This window comes from Charadrius vociferus, unplaced genomic scaffold, assembly GCF_000708025.1.
Source record: "Charadrius vociferus isolate BGI_N301 unplaced genomic scaffold, ASM70802v2 scaffold72, whole genome shotgun sequence".
Classification (NCBI taxonomy): domain Eukaryota; kingdom Metazoa; phylum Chordata; class Aves; order Charadriiformes; family Charadriidae; genus Charadrius; species Charadrius vociferus.
The window spans coordinates 506,570-520,455 of NW_009647830.1; the positions used below are offsets into that span (position 1 = coordinate 506,570).

Genomic DNA, 13,886 nt, shown 5'->3' on the forward strand with positions numbered 1-13,886 from the left:
GTGAAGCTTCTCAACTCTAAACGATTAATCATTACACACTGCAGTGTACATATCTTAGGATCATCTAGACATTCTCAGCTGTTCCAGAAAGTTGTGCCATTAACAGTGTTCCTGATCTCTCCTGCTCCTTGTGTAGTTTTTCAGGCTTTTTTGATATTTTGTATTAAAGGTTGCAAGTTTAGTATAGTTTATTAGAGAGTGTTTTGTGACTTGCTGTAGATGGTGAATAGGTGTGTAGTCTACAGGTGCCTTGTAGCACAGTTGTTATGTGATTGATTTCAATTTGATGACTTGGGCAATCCCTTCTATTTCTGTGTCCCATATCAGGGCACTTATCTGAGATGTGGGGGATCAAGCTGAGAACCCTAAGTACCAGTCTATAATGTGAGTGACTATATCTGTATCACAGAACATGAGAATGCTATTCAGTGCTGGGCCCACGTTTCACATCCTATCTGTGTCCTAGCTCCATGTGAGACCGAGAAATATGAACTCAATCCCTGCGCTGCTCTGTCAGAATAACTTTGAGCTCCAGTGGAACCCATGAACCAAATGATCAAAAGATCAGCTTTGTGGGATGCTTACGCTGCAGTATTTGCCTTTTTTTTCCCCCCATTAGCCTTTCTTGCAAACACACACCAGGACTTCCATCCTGCTCCAAGAGTTATTTTCTGATGAAAATACCCTGAAAATGATACATTTCCCTAAGAAAATTGGTTTGGATTAATCAGTTTTTGTATGTTGAATATAATTTGTCAAAAGATTCACGACCAGCTATACACTGCATTCATACGTTGGTTTGGTGGCTCTTCTAACAGGCAGATACTGAGATCTCTGGATCATATCTCTCCTTGCTCCTCTATCCCTGCTTTCCATCATTTCTTCTCTGTAGGGATCATCTACTGCCACACAGTTACTGTGCTTTTTTAAATACTGTAGTGAAGAGTCACTGGCTTTGATATGAATGCAATCAGTAACCGTGCTCTCTTTTCTACAGTTCTAGTAGACCTAGTATATCAGTAACTCCTCCCTCTACCCACTGCCAAACAAACTGAAAAAGTTTTGCTGGTCCTTCTGACAGAGAGTCTTTAGGAGATTTATTTTTTTTTTTTGTGACTGACTGCATCAAAATTTGGCTATGATTTTAGCTTATATCGTATGATCAACTGAATATGCATACTAATAAATTTGTTTCAATATTGACCCAAATCAGAACTGAAATACTGTCTTTTAGGATAAAAAAATCATACCCTATTTCTACTGTCTTTACTTTTCCAGTAAGTAGCAACTTAAATGTACTAATTTTGTGAAAAAATTAAGTTATTGTATTTAATATTTCAATACCTTTAATTGTGTCCTACTGGGAACTCACTCTTTCATGAAAATAGGATATTTTTTATGAGTTTTTAAATAGTTTTTCTACTAACTTCAGTATATTTAGAAAGCAGAAATCTTGGCATAGCTTGCTAAATTTTGTTAAAATCAAAATATTTGTGAAAATATTAAGCAATTACTGAAATAAACCATTTTTGTGCATAATGAACAGATTTATTTGTTTTCTGCAGTATCAGAGATGATTAAAAAATAGAAAAACATTGATTCCTAGTGAAGGTAATCAGTGTTGCATTCTGTAACAAAAAAAAATTTCCCTCCTGTTCTATTTTAAGTTAAATAAAAAACGCTCTTTTACTTCCATTTTCTGTGCTTCTCTCTCCCTTTCTGCATCTGCTGGTCCTGATGGCAGTATGTAGCTTGCTGCCAAAAAGTTTCCTTCTATTACTTTACAGAGATTTCATTTTTGTTCTTTTTATACTATATTCATTTTTTTTGCCACCTCAAAAGGAAATTTGAAGTGTGCAAGAGATGTAGGATTTTGCTATGTCAAAACAGGATGGGAATGGGTTTATATTGCCAATCCACAAACCTATAGATGCAGCAGATCTTTACTAGCAGCTAATGATAGAATAATTTTCTACTGCAACAGGACATCAAACTGATCTTTTCCTATTTTTTCTGATATGCCTTTAAATACTGCAGAATTGGAAGAACCCATATGAAAGAATATTTTCACACTCAGTTGCTTTATTGTTTTCAGAAAGCAAGAAAAGTCTTCAGAAGGACCATTTCATATTTTTTGCTCCAGGCAAGGGTGAATTATTCTTTCTATATTCTTTCTATAATATCCTTCTAAAATATCATTGTATGCAGTAGTATCTGTTCTGGATAAAGATATTAAAAAGAGCTGTTTGTTAGTAAAAATATTCTTTTCACTCTAGCTCCAGCTGTTCACTCCATGTCCTTTTTCTTTCAAATATCATTCCCTCCCTGCTGGAACATATTTAAATAATATAGCACAATTAAAACCAGTTTCATACCAGTAGTGCTGGGATTGAAACTAAATTTTTCTCCGAGAACATTTCTGTTATTTTGACATCTATTTTTGTCTTGCATTACGATGAAAAAATATAAAAACTTTCTGTGAATATTGTGTACGTAAAATTTGCAAAAAAATACTTTTTTTTTTTTTTCTGATCAGTTACATAGGTTATATTTCAGAGTTTTTCTCATCCAGCCTGTAATAACTTAAGCAAGTATTTGCCTTGATAAATTTATAGAAGTGTTAAAAGCCTTGTGAAGCCATTGCAAGCAAAAAGCAATACATTTTATTAATTGCTTGCCAACTGCTAGATATCAGCCTGATAAACACAACGTGGAATAAATTTGTGACTCAAACTCTAATTGAATAATGACATTTGCAATACAAAGGTTTTGGTAGTTAGGAGTTCTGGCAGTAAGAGTGACAGGAATTCTGTGAATGCTGCCTTTGTTTTGGCTAAATACTTACCTGTATTCCAGTGAAATTTAATTGTAATTCTTTATTGGAGTTTGAGAGTTGAAGTTAAGGAATGCTGAATAGTTCTAAGCCATATTTTTCTCCATAAAAGCATACTTTCACTTAATTATGATCTCTTTTTTGGTATTAGTGGTTGGATGGGATCAGCTACTTTGTTTCCGCCCCCCTGTGTTGGAGTATTCCTTCTCGTCTGAATACACTGATTAGGCTCTATGTCAAACAAATGGGCCAAAGCTGCATGGTCCAGAAATTTTTATTTATTCATTTGCGATCAATAGCAAATACAAATAGCATACCTCTTTAATATATGTAAAGTTTTGTGCTATCTTTATCATTCCTTTAGATAGATAGTTAATTGCAGGTCTCAAAAAATTCCAGGGATCTATCCAAACTCCGTATCTGTGGTCTCTAGAAGAAATGTAGCAGGTTGCATTATGCAAGTATTCAACAGGAAGAATTGTAAGAAATCTGCAAAGCTAGCTTGGGGATCTTAGAGAATCTAAAACCCAAACAAGAAGAGAAAACCACTGAGGCAAGCGGCACACTGTGACAGTAACTAAATCAAATATTCTGAAGTGTATAGAAGGTTCTAAACACTCAGAGCAGAAGTTATGTAAATCCTGCTTTGTCCGTCAGAAGGTAAGCTTAATAATGCATAAATACATAATACTGTTATAATATGTAATTTCATCTAAATTACAGCAGATAGAAAATAAATTAATGCAGAAATATTAGTAAAAAGTGTAGAAATATAGTATTTTTCAGAAGAAAATTCCAAGTATAAAAATACGTAAAAGTAATATATGGCAAAATTGGTTAGGGGTGTTAATTATAAAGAAGATTATTTGGAAATTAAAAAATACAATTAAATGATTTGATTTTAGTTACTAAAAGCTCTAATGCTGTCGTGCCACAAATTAGCTATTAATGCTTGGAAAGTGGATTGTGTTGTTCCAAAATTATTCACAGTATTTCCTTTATCTTTCTTAGATAATTTGGACATTACCAGGGCAGCATATTGGACTAGACAGCTGGTCTACTCTGGTACAGGTGCTTCCATATTGCTTCCAAAATTAACAGCAGAGACTTTTAAGATTCCCTGGATTCTGACAGTGTATTAGCAGTGCACACTATCTGCTGGACAAGTTCTTTATGCTTCATGAGTATGCTGTTACACTGTAGCCAATATACATTTCTAGTTTGCAACAAAATACTCTTTTCCATATAAATACATACTACATACAAAAATGCAAATTTTCAGAGTAACAGTTGAGCTCTCTGAAGTCACTCAAAAACTTGGATGCCTTAAATAAAAATAACTGGCTATAGAGTCATTTTAAAACATCATCTCTAGCTCTCTGGCCTTAAAATGTTTTGGTTAGCTTTTTGACTGCAGTGTTCTGATAAAGAGCTTTATTAACTAATAGATACTTCAGAAGAACTGAAGCTCGTGAAAAGATAGTTTTGTCCATAAATTGCATTCATTGCAACTGAAGATAGATGCATATTGGGAGGTTTATCTTCAAGGCTGCTTAAATTATGTATTAACTGAGCTTGATCCCCAGGGAGTATGGCTATCATCAGTATTATTTAAATGGTTTGAGAGCACTTACTCTCATCACCTTTTGCAGTTAATATTCTGAGACAATTTGAAAATGTAGCCTAATCATCTATTGCCTTTGCAATAGCAGAATACTTCCTCTGCATGGCAGTTTGGTTATTCGCTTTGGATTATAGGAGAAGCCTTGTGAAGTACTAAGGCGTGCATATGATAGCTTACAGTGGCCTCTCTCTGTTGAGTTAAACATGAAAATTAGCACAAACACCCCCAATATGTATCATTCTTTTTTTGCAGGATGTTTTGTTTTGCAAAAATACTAAGCATTCCAGTTTTAAGTGAATGACTGAAATAAACAAAAATATTTTGGCACCTGTAACTACTCCCTGTGCTTTTCATTGAACTTCCAGAAACATGATGACTACATGCTGAGACAAGGCAAGTGCAGAAATCTATGAAATATCTGTCATAGGCAAGTACAGTCATTTCACTAAAAACCCTTTAAACATGGAAAAGCCAACAAAAACCTCATTTCACCAAAAAAAATATATAAATAAGTATATGTCATTGTTTTTGAATGCTCAATTAGACATCAACAGCTTGCAGAGGCAGTCTCAAAAGGTTAGTCAGGAAATGGTGGAAATCACCCATCATCTCTCATTAGGACTTAATGAGAGATGTTTTTCCAGACAGTTGCCTGGTATTACAAGGGTTATGCAAGCTTGAAGCAGTTCCAAAGTCTATTTGTGCAGGTGGGTGATTAGAGGAAATAAAAAGTTGATAATAGTCATACCCAACCCTTGTGGATGATGCAGAAACAAGTAAGCAGACCCCCTGCTGCCACTGGAATGCACTTCACTGGTAATTAATTCCAAACACAACCCTGAAATAGCTGCTACATCCAAGATTGGGCCAGTTACAGCTTCAAGTGCTTTCAACAAGACAGTTGCAGATATATATTTACAATCCTACTCAGAACAATGGTTATTCAGGTTTAAGTGTGTGGTAAACAAAACAAATTCAAAAGAACACATTCAAACAGTTTAGTCCAACTGTTCTCTCTGTGCATCCAGTGCAGCTACCTACTGATCCCATTATTCAGTGTTCCATCTGCTCTTTTGAAATGTCTCTTGTAATGTTTGTTCCTTGAAATCCTGAAATACATGATTGTTCTTGTCTGTACTTCCTAGATTTGTGCCTTGTTGAATAGTCATGTAGGAGAGAAGACTTGCTTTGGGGATTTAGTCAAGTTAGAACAATTTTAAAGCTGAATCCTATACTACTGAAAATTGCCTAGTCTTTCAATTGGGACTACTATATAACATGAATGTTTTTGTTATCTGCCTGACAAAATGGGAGATTTTCTAATTTTTACCCGGATTTCTGTATGAACTGCAGCCTGACTTAATTTCCTGTATGCAATTGCTGTGAAACTTTGCAATGGGTCCACCACTTAGAGGAGACATCACATTTTTATCACACATGCTATCCAAGAAATCTTATGCATGGTAGCTCTGTATCAAATCAGGGCAATTCCTGCTATTTTGTGACCTACTCTGCTCAGTTCTGGGTGTTTTAGTGTCTTCCTACTTGTTGGCTTGGGCTCCTGCCTTGTAAATTTACTGCTGGTGGAATCCAGCAGGCTGGATTGACCCACGATGAATGAACTGAGCCTCAGTAGTGCTGGCTCCATACAAAATGTTCAGATAGATTGTTTTAAGACGTGCACTGAAATCTGTCTATGGGTATGTTTTAGTGTAATGGGGTGATTCTCCTTGCTCTGCCTTAGAAAGAGTTAACTGAATTTTAATGAGCCCTCTGTAAGCTTCAGGAGGATCACTGTGCCCAAACTCTCTTAACCATAAGGAATAGGATTCAGAAGACTCTTCATGTGGGCCTGGGTCTCTCTCTGACTTCTAGATACAGCTCAGCAACAGTAGGAAACATTCCCTGAGGCATAATCTGGGCAAGATTTTTGGTTTTCTCCTCAGCATGAGGATATGAGTATATCCCTGATAAAATTTCCATATCTTTGGTTATCCCTGGAGTCAGAAAATACTGATTTATCTGCCACTCCAGTGTGGTTATAAGCGGCAAGTCTTCCTTCATTCCAGTTAGGAAGATTTTTAAAGGGCTAGATGATAATTCCCCCATTACTGAAGAGCGCTAAAATCTAGTCCTTATGGTACCATCCATGATGGGACCTACATTAACCTGGTCATCTCTTAGCCAGTCAATGAAACTAGCCCTCTGCGAGGAGATATATGTAAATTGAATCACTGGTGACTGATCCTCCAGAAATTTCCATATTATCTCCTTTTTCATTGTTCCAAGATTTCTATTGTGGTTATGATTCATTTCTATCTGAGACAGACGATTAGCATTCCCATGTTCTTTTCAGAGCTTTGTGCCTCCATATAACACATTTGACATTAGAAGGACATATAACATGTACCGAAAAAGGCATTCCAACATTTTTTTTTCTAAAGACAGATCCAAAACCATAGAAATTGCCATACTGGATCAGTATTTCTGTAGTAGTTTTCTAATTGTCTAGCAAATTGAGTCTGCTTTAACCGATCAAACTTGGGTCTGTCTTGATACCATGCTTGAAAACATTTGACACCAGACAACCCCAAGCCATCTGGAGCTCTGTTAACATTTTTGCGTTCTACTGATGCTGGGGTGTCCAAAACAGATGCAGGATTTTGGCCTACCTTCGGGTAGTTTGAAACATTGCATGAAATATTCCACTCTAGAAGAGCATCAGGAATAAAAGGAAGTTATTTACCAGTAATAGGGCGCCTTTGAAGTTGTTGCCTATATATGTATGCAGGTGTATCTATATATATTTATGCCTATGTATATATGTGCACATTCGTTTTCCACCCTTCATTTTCTCTCTCCTGGAGTTGCAGTGTACAGATCTATCCAGGCCTTGAGGTTATAGTATAAAGCTCTAGAAGGTCAAAATGATTAGGCTTTGTGCTTTAAGTATTTTGTTAATGCCTAATATTATATTTTCAGAGGTTTTAGATTTTAATATATATATTTCTACACACCATTAGATGTGGGGTGTGGTGATATGATCTATTACTATCCATGAGGGCATTTTTCTCTATGCAACATACCATCTGAAAGAAGACAATCATCCACTAACTGACTACTGATGTCATAGCGCAGTAAAAGGCAAAGTTCCCAGTGCATGATTTTTTTTTTTATAGTTTTCATTTAAACAGTTAACATTTTTATGTTTTTGTCTGACATCTTAGTATGTGATAACAGTAAAACAACAACATAGTTTGCTTTTACAATATACTAAAAGAAGTCAATATTCACTTTCATTTTGCTCTCTCTACACTCAAATCTGAGTGATCCTTAAAAGTGTAAAGCAGTCAACATATCCATGAATAGAAGCTGCTGGCACTCCCCTCTTTTGTTGACCTGCTGTTATCCTGTAAACTTCAGGAAAAATCTTACTATATTTTTTTTACCATGATGGTAGAAACAAATTAAGTACCATTTTCACAAAGATCTTTAGGAAACAACGGTTACAGGTTTTAAGAGTGTGAGTTGGGATTCACTCCTCATAATTTTACGAGCTTGATTCAGTTGCCCATAAATAGATGTCTATTGACATGAAATGTTTTTGGGTCCTGATGCTTGGGCATTGAAATTCCACAGTTCCTGCAAGGCTCTTGCAGATGCCTTGAATTTCCTTGGACCCCTGAGATGGTGTTAGCTAACCCCGCTTTGGCAGTTGAATCTTGCCCTATTTGTCTACAATAGAAGTGTCTGAGCTAGCTATCTGGACTTTGTTTAAAGCTAATGAGCCTCTTAGCATTATCAGTGAGGTTTAGGGCTTGTTCATCTGACCTAATATTTCTTCATTATGATATATCTAAATATAGAATATATTCTAAATTCTAATTAATGCTGTTTTAACTGGCTTTAATTGACTTAAAGAAGAGTTTAGCATGCTCACTGAAATGAAGCTGTATTTCAAGAAATCCCATCTTGCAAGTCTGAAGATCAGTTTCGGAATCACTCAAGACGTTGAGAATTAATGCTATTTCTTTGGAAAGCAATTTAGTTACTAGCATATGAATACAGAAGTTTAACTTTAGGCCCTGAATTTTGGTTCCAAAAATCAGTCCAATTAGATAGACATATAGAAGACATCACATAACGTAGTTTTCATTTTATTCAGAAATTCTTTTTGTACTGAAAGACTGTATTGCAAATGAATCGGTCAGTACTTACAATGTCAGTGATAGTAGACCAACTTTTCTTCCTATGAAAGGACTGGTTATGATGCTAATTCTTATATAATGTCTTTTGTGTGAGACATGAGATTAGTATACATTCGTAGCTAAACATTTTTATGAACAAGATAATCGTGTGCTTATATTAATTAGGTTTCAGTAATATTGAACTGGATAATAGATAAAGCTGAACTCTAAGCACAAAAAGCGTCTTTTTTCACAATTGTATTTTATATGACAGCGTGGTGAAAAATAGATTTTGTGAGGAATTTGTCTTGCTGCTTCCTTCCTCCCTTAACATTCTCATAAAAAGGTGCTGTAAAAAATAAACATTTCCCATATTAAATGACTTAAAACTTTTAAATTCATAAATTTCATAAAAAAATAAATTATATTAATTAGTTCTTGTTCAATGCCGTTCAATTTCTTTTTATCATTTTCCTGTAAGGATATATGCAATAAGTGTTGGTGAAATATGGAATAATTGGAATAGACCAGTCAAAAGCTAATCTGAACTTCTGGATTTGGCAGAGTTGATTCAATATTAATGGATTTTAATGGAACTGAAATCACGCTACATGTCCATAATCAAAGGGTGCAGCTCTAATATAAACAGTGCTTGTGTGACTCAAGAGTAAAAAGGTTTTTTTAAATGGTGGTAGGAACAACCTGATCTTCAACTTCCAAGCAATGATGTCATCATTTGTAATTACAGTCTTCTGATGCATAAGGAAAAGACTAATACAGGCATGTTGTATGAAGCACTAGTGTGACCATAGCTGTAAATACTGAGTCTGCTGCTTCTGTAAATACTTCAAAAAGTAGCAAATAGAATTTTAAGAGGTATAAAGATTTGAGATGTGGAAACCTGTCTAATCCTGTGAAAAAATTTAAGGATAGCCATCTTTTCTCATATGTCCATGACATAGTTAATGGTAAATGTGATCATGATGGTGTTATAACACCTCCTGTCCTTTAAAACCTTGTATGCTAAGCAAATCAATCAACCAAAAAAAAAAAAAAAGCAGATTAGTAAGATTTGCCAGGATATAAATCAGCATAGCTATTTTTATAGCCCACACTAGATAAATCCAGTTAATCCAAAACCTGACTTTATCTAACCTTTAAGAAATTTATTTTGGTTATTCTGGACATAGAAGACATAACATAGTATATTTTCTTTATCCTATCTTACTCTCTTTTCTTTGCCCTAAAACAAAGGAAATGGAGGATGGAAAGTCCTCAGTAAACAGTTTTGAAAATCAGAATAAATTCCAGTTACATAATCCTTGTGACAGTTTCTCATGTATGATGGAGGCAGGAAGGAATATTGTTAGAGCATGCTGCAGTTCACTGATTTTTAACTGCCACATAATCCCAAGAGCCCGATGTTATCTAATATGTACAGAAACTTCTCTTAGCTTATTGCAACCTGAGCCAGGATCTAGAATAAAATGACAGTCATAAATACTTACCTGTTGGCCCCATCTATAGCACCTATCAGAAACTCAGCACAGGAGCTAATCTTTTCTAGGTGAATTTGGTAGGTTCTCAAGTTTCCAAGTTCTTTTTGCCATGAAACCTTCCACTGAAACTTACATTATTACCATTATGGTTCCCTAAAGGAAAAAAATAATAAATGTTTGCTTTACTTTTGTTACCAAAGAAAGAGAAAAGAAAATGAAAACATAATTATTATATCACTTAATTGCAAAAGAAAATATATTCAAGTCTGTTCTTAATGAAACTATGAGTACTGTATACATAAACAGAGAAGTAGCCCAAATTGGTTGCAGGAACTAATTTGATGGTGATATTCTCTCTCTGACGGAGCAGACCCAGGTAGTAAATCATTATTGGTTGCCTAATGGAAAGATCCTACTGTGAAAATAAACAGCTGTCCACAATAAAGAAATTGTTTACAAGAAACCATTACATGTCAGACACTTCATTCCCTTGAGAAAGGAGTGAAAGCATGAAATATTGAGCAGTTGTGGTTTTTTTTCTGGGATGTTTATTTCAAAGAAAATTATGTGGATTTTTTTTTTGTTTGCGAAGCTTTATTTTTAGATTCTAAAAGCATGATTTTTTTTGGTGTTACCACTTTATTTTGCTTGGAAGGAAAGACTGTAACTCCTCTTTTTTGCCATTGCTGCCTATTATATATGTACCTGAATTGGTTATCGTTGTATGCACACACTGTAGCTGGAGAAGTTTTTCTCAGCCCTATCTAGTGGGGTGTATAACAGCCCTGCCTCCCCTCCTGAATGTCTTCCAAGAAATTTTCATTCCAAGAATATCATTCCCAGTCAGTTTGATGCTTCTCAGATGGGCCTGTATCTAGGGGCAAAATCTAGTCTTCAGTGATCTGTCATTGAACATGATCAACAAGAAGTCTTTCCGATGGAAAGACCAAAATCTTGCTCATATAACTCAACTCCTCTGTTAACCTCTTCTGCATATTTAAAGTGTGAGTAAACTAAGCTGAGGTGACTATCGACACGGCCTTGAAACAGAATGAAATGATGGGCAGAAAACTGTGTTCGTTACCATCAGAACCAATCCGTATTTCTAACTATCTGTCCTCTGAAGGATGCATCTTTGAGATACTTCCACATCTGCAAGACTTCATGATTTCACTTGCAAGGCTTTCAAGTGCTAAACGCCCCACAGCAAAAGGACAGTGACAGGAACTCAGGGACTGCTGAAGTACTGGGGAGTTTATGTTCTTTATAGGTTTAGTTGTTTGTTAGAGACAATCAATCTGTTTGTTTCTCACACCAGCAAGTGAATAAGTGCATTAAGTACACCTAACTAGACTCATTTGGAACATTTCTCACTCTACAAATTATTTCTTAGCGTCCTTGGTGGTGCCTGTATTACCACATGTCACAGCAGCAGTATAGTCCCTTGTTTGGTATCTCCACAAACACAGTGCAGTGCTCTTTCAAAGCAAGTCTCCAATTCCTCAGTCAAGGAGGTTCATTGATAATTATCTATTATGAGTGTGTCCACAGAATGAAAGAAGATGATATTTCATATTCTGGAGAAAAAAAGGATGAGACTTTCAGCTCAATTAAGATGCTCCTAACACTCGTATTTAGCTTTCATTCTCACTATGAGAGTTCCAAAGAGTATGGCAAGGCGTTGGTGGGATGTCTTCTTCGATGATCTAGGCTTTCAAATCACAGGATACTCATTCACATGCTGCATGTGAACAGTTTTTCAGTTAGACACCAGCTCAGATGGGAAAGCATAGGAGGGATTTAAGGCTTTCTGGAATGCCACCCAAGTTCTTCTGTGTCAGGGATGTTATTATGACGATTCAGCTTAAGTTCCTTTCTAAGGCTGTGTAAAACTTTGATTCATTGTGTTAACACACACGTATTACTTTCTGAATGAAATTAATTCAGATCCAAGATTTCTGTGCATGCTTTCGATGACTCAGGAGGACCACTTCTACGTGTTAAGATCGCATACCTAAAGGACTGGCAGGTTTGATGATATACTTTTCAACAAAGTCGGAATTGTCTGTTTCTGTGACAGGGAGGGTTCACTCTGTCAGACATTAAGTAACATCTGAGGATGTCTCCATTTTGGATGTCTGCAAAACTGCCACCTGAGTTTTCATTTACACTTTCATTAAGCTAACTGTGTTGCTGAAAGATTCCAGGCTGATACTTGCTTTAGAAGAACAGTTTGTTGGTCTGTATTTGGCTAGAATCTTTAAGACCTCATCCAGTTATGTATCGTTTCTGCAGTGAATGTTTCTTAGAATCATCCATGCTATGAAATTATCTGTAACTTGGTAAGGCCATAAAGTTTACATTCTTGCAGCTATTCCTCTGTATCCTATGTTAGCTATTTTAATGTAACTGGGTATTTCATTCCCTTTGATATCTCTGTTACACTTCCAAGAATTCTTTCAGGACTGAGAGGGAGAAGCTTCTGGCATCGCTTTCATGGAGGCATTTGCAACTTGTGCAGATGGAGGAGCTTATGTGTGTTCCTGCAGAAGTTGGTTAGGCAACAGTTCTCCAGCTTACAGCACTGGAGCCGCTTTTGTTTATTTGGAGTTTGGGTTTTTCTGGAGTGGATTTGCCCACAGAGTGAAAGCACGTGTTGGAGATCTACCTCAATTACAAATAAATAGGCTTTCTTCTGTGAACTCTGCAGGCTGTCAGTTGAGGCCCACAGACATGAGATTTGAATGTGATCATTGTCTTAATGCAGAACTGCAGGTGTTATAGCACATTTAGGAACATGGAGCACATGTCTTTGTGACCCACAAAGAAAAGTACTCTCTAAATTCACAGGCACTGTGAAGACCACCATAACCATGCACAGGCAATGACATTTTCCCCAGAATCTGAACTAAAGCATTTCTTTAATAATACAGTTCTAAAGACATGAAGTAATGTGGAGCTTTTGGCTTCCTGCTAAGTCATTCTGGTGCTTTATTACCGTCACAGCTGGGAAGCTGTGCCTTATTTCATAGTCCTCTCTATCCTCTGACCTGATTTTCGCTAACTTTACTTTACATTGTTCAAACAGCGTTAAGAACATTTAGAGAAGGTAAGAATGGTATTTTTAAGTCCTTTTGATGGTCCTTCACAGTGCCATAAAGTGGTAACAGCATCACAAAATATGTCCGAACAGCAGTTTCCCATGTACCTGCAGGTATGTAGACATTTTTAAGCCAGCTGTAGGTTATCCGGCTGAGGTACTGCTAGAAAGGTAGCTGCTGCAGTGCAGAGCTCTATGGAGGATGAAAATTTCATTAGAGGAGCCATGTCTGGTTTTGTGCAATTAATCCTTGCCGATCTGTTACATCGCTCAGTGTCCAGGAAAGTTGTCACTGGTGGATATTAGCATGCTCTGAGTTGACTACGTGTTTATACAACTTGTTGAACTCGGTTTTATGTGTTAGGGTTTTCCAAGATGAGATATGAGTTGCATTAGAAAGCTGCCTTTTAAGGCACCCCTGTTATAGTGATAGCACTTGGATACACAATCGGTGATTCAGGGTAACAAAAGTAAAATATTTGTGTTTGCTTTGTGCCTTATTTTATTTAGGTATTAAGAGAGTGCTATATCCTGCCTTGACTTAGAATGAATGTATGAGCTGACAAAATAAGTGTAGGTATGCAATATATTCCTTGCCAAATACATTTAAATTATAATAGGTTTTGTAAGTTGAAAGAGTATT

The 13,886-nt window shown here is 36.1% G+C and overlaps 1 protein-coding gene across 1 annotated transcript in view; it reads left to right on the top strand.

Moving 5' to 3' along the window:
* ANKS1B (ankyrin repeat and sterile alpha motif domain containing 1B) overlaps positions 1-13,886 on the top strand; it is a 456,808-nt gene that overhangs the window by 150,280 nt on the left and 292,642 nt on the right. The gene's annotated exons all lie outside the window — the stretch shown is intronic.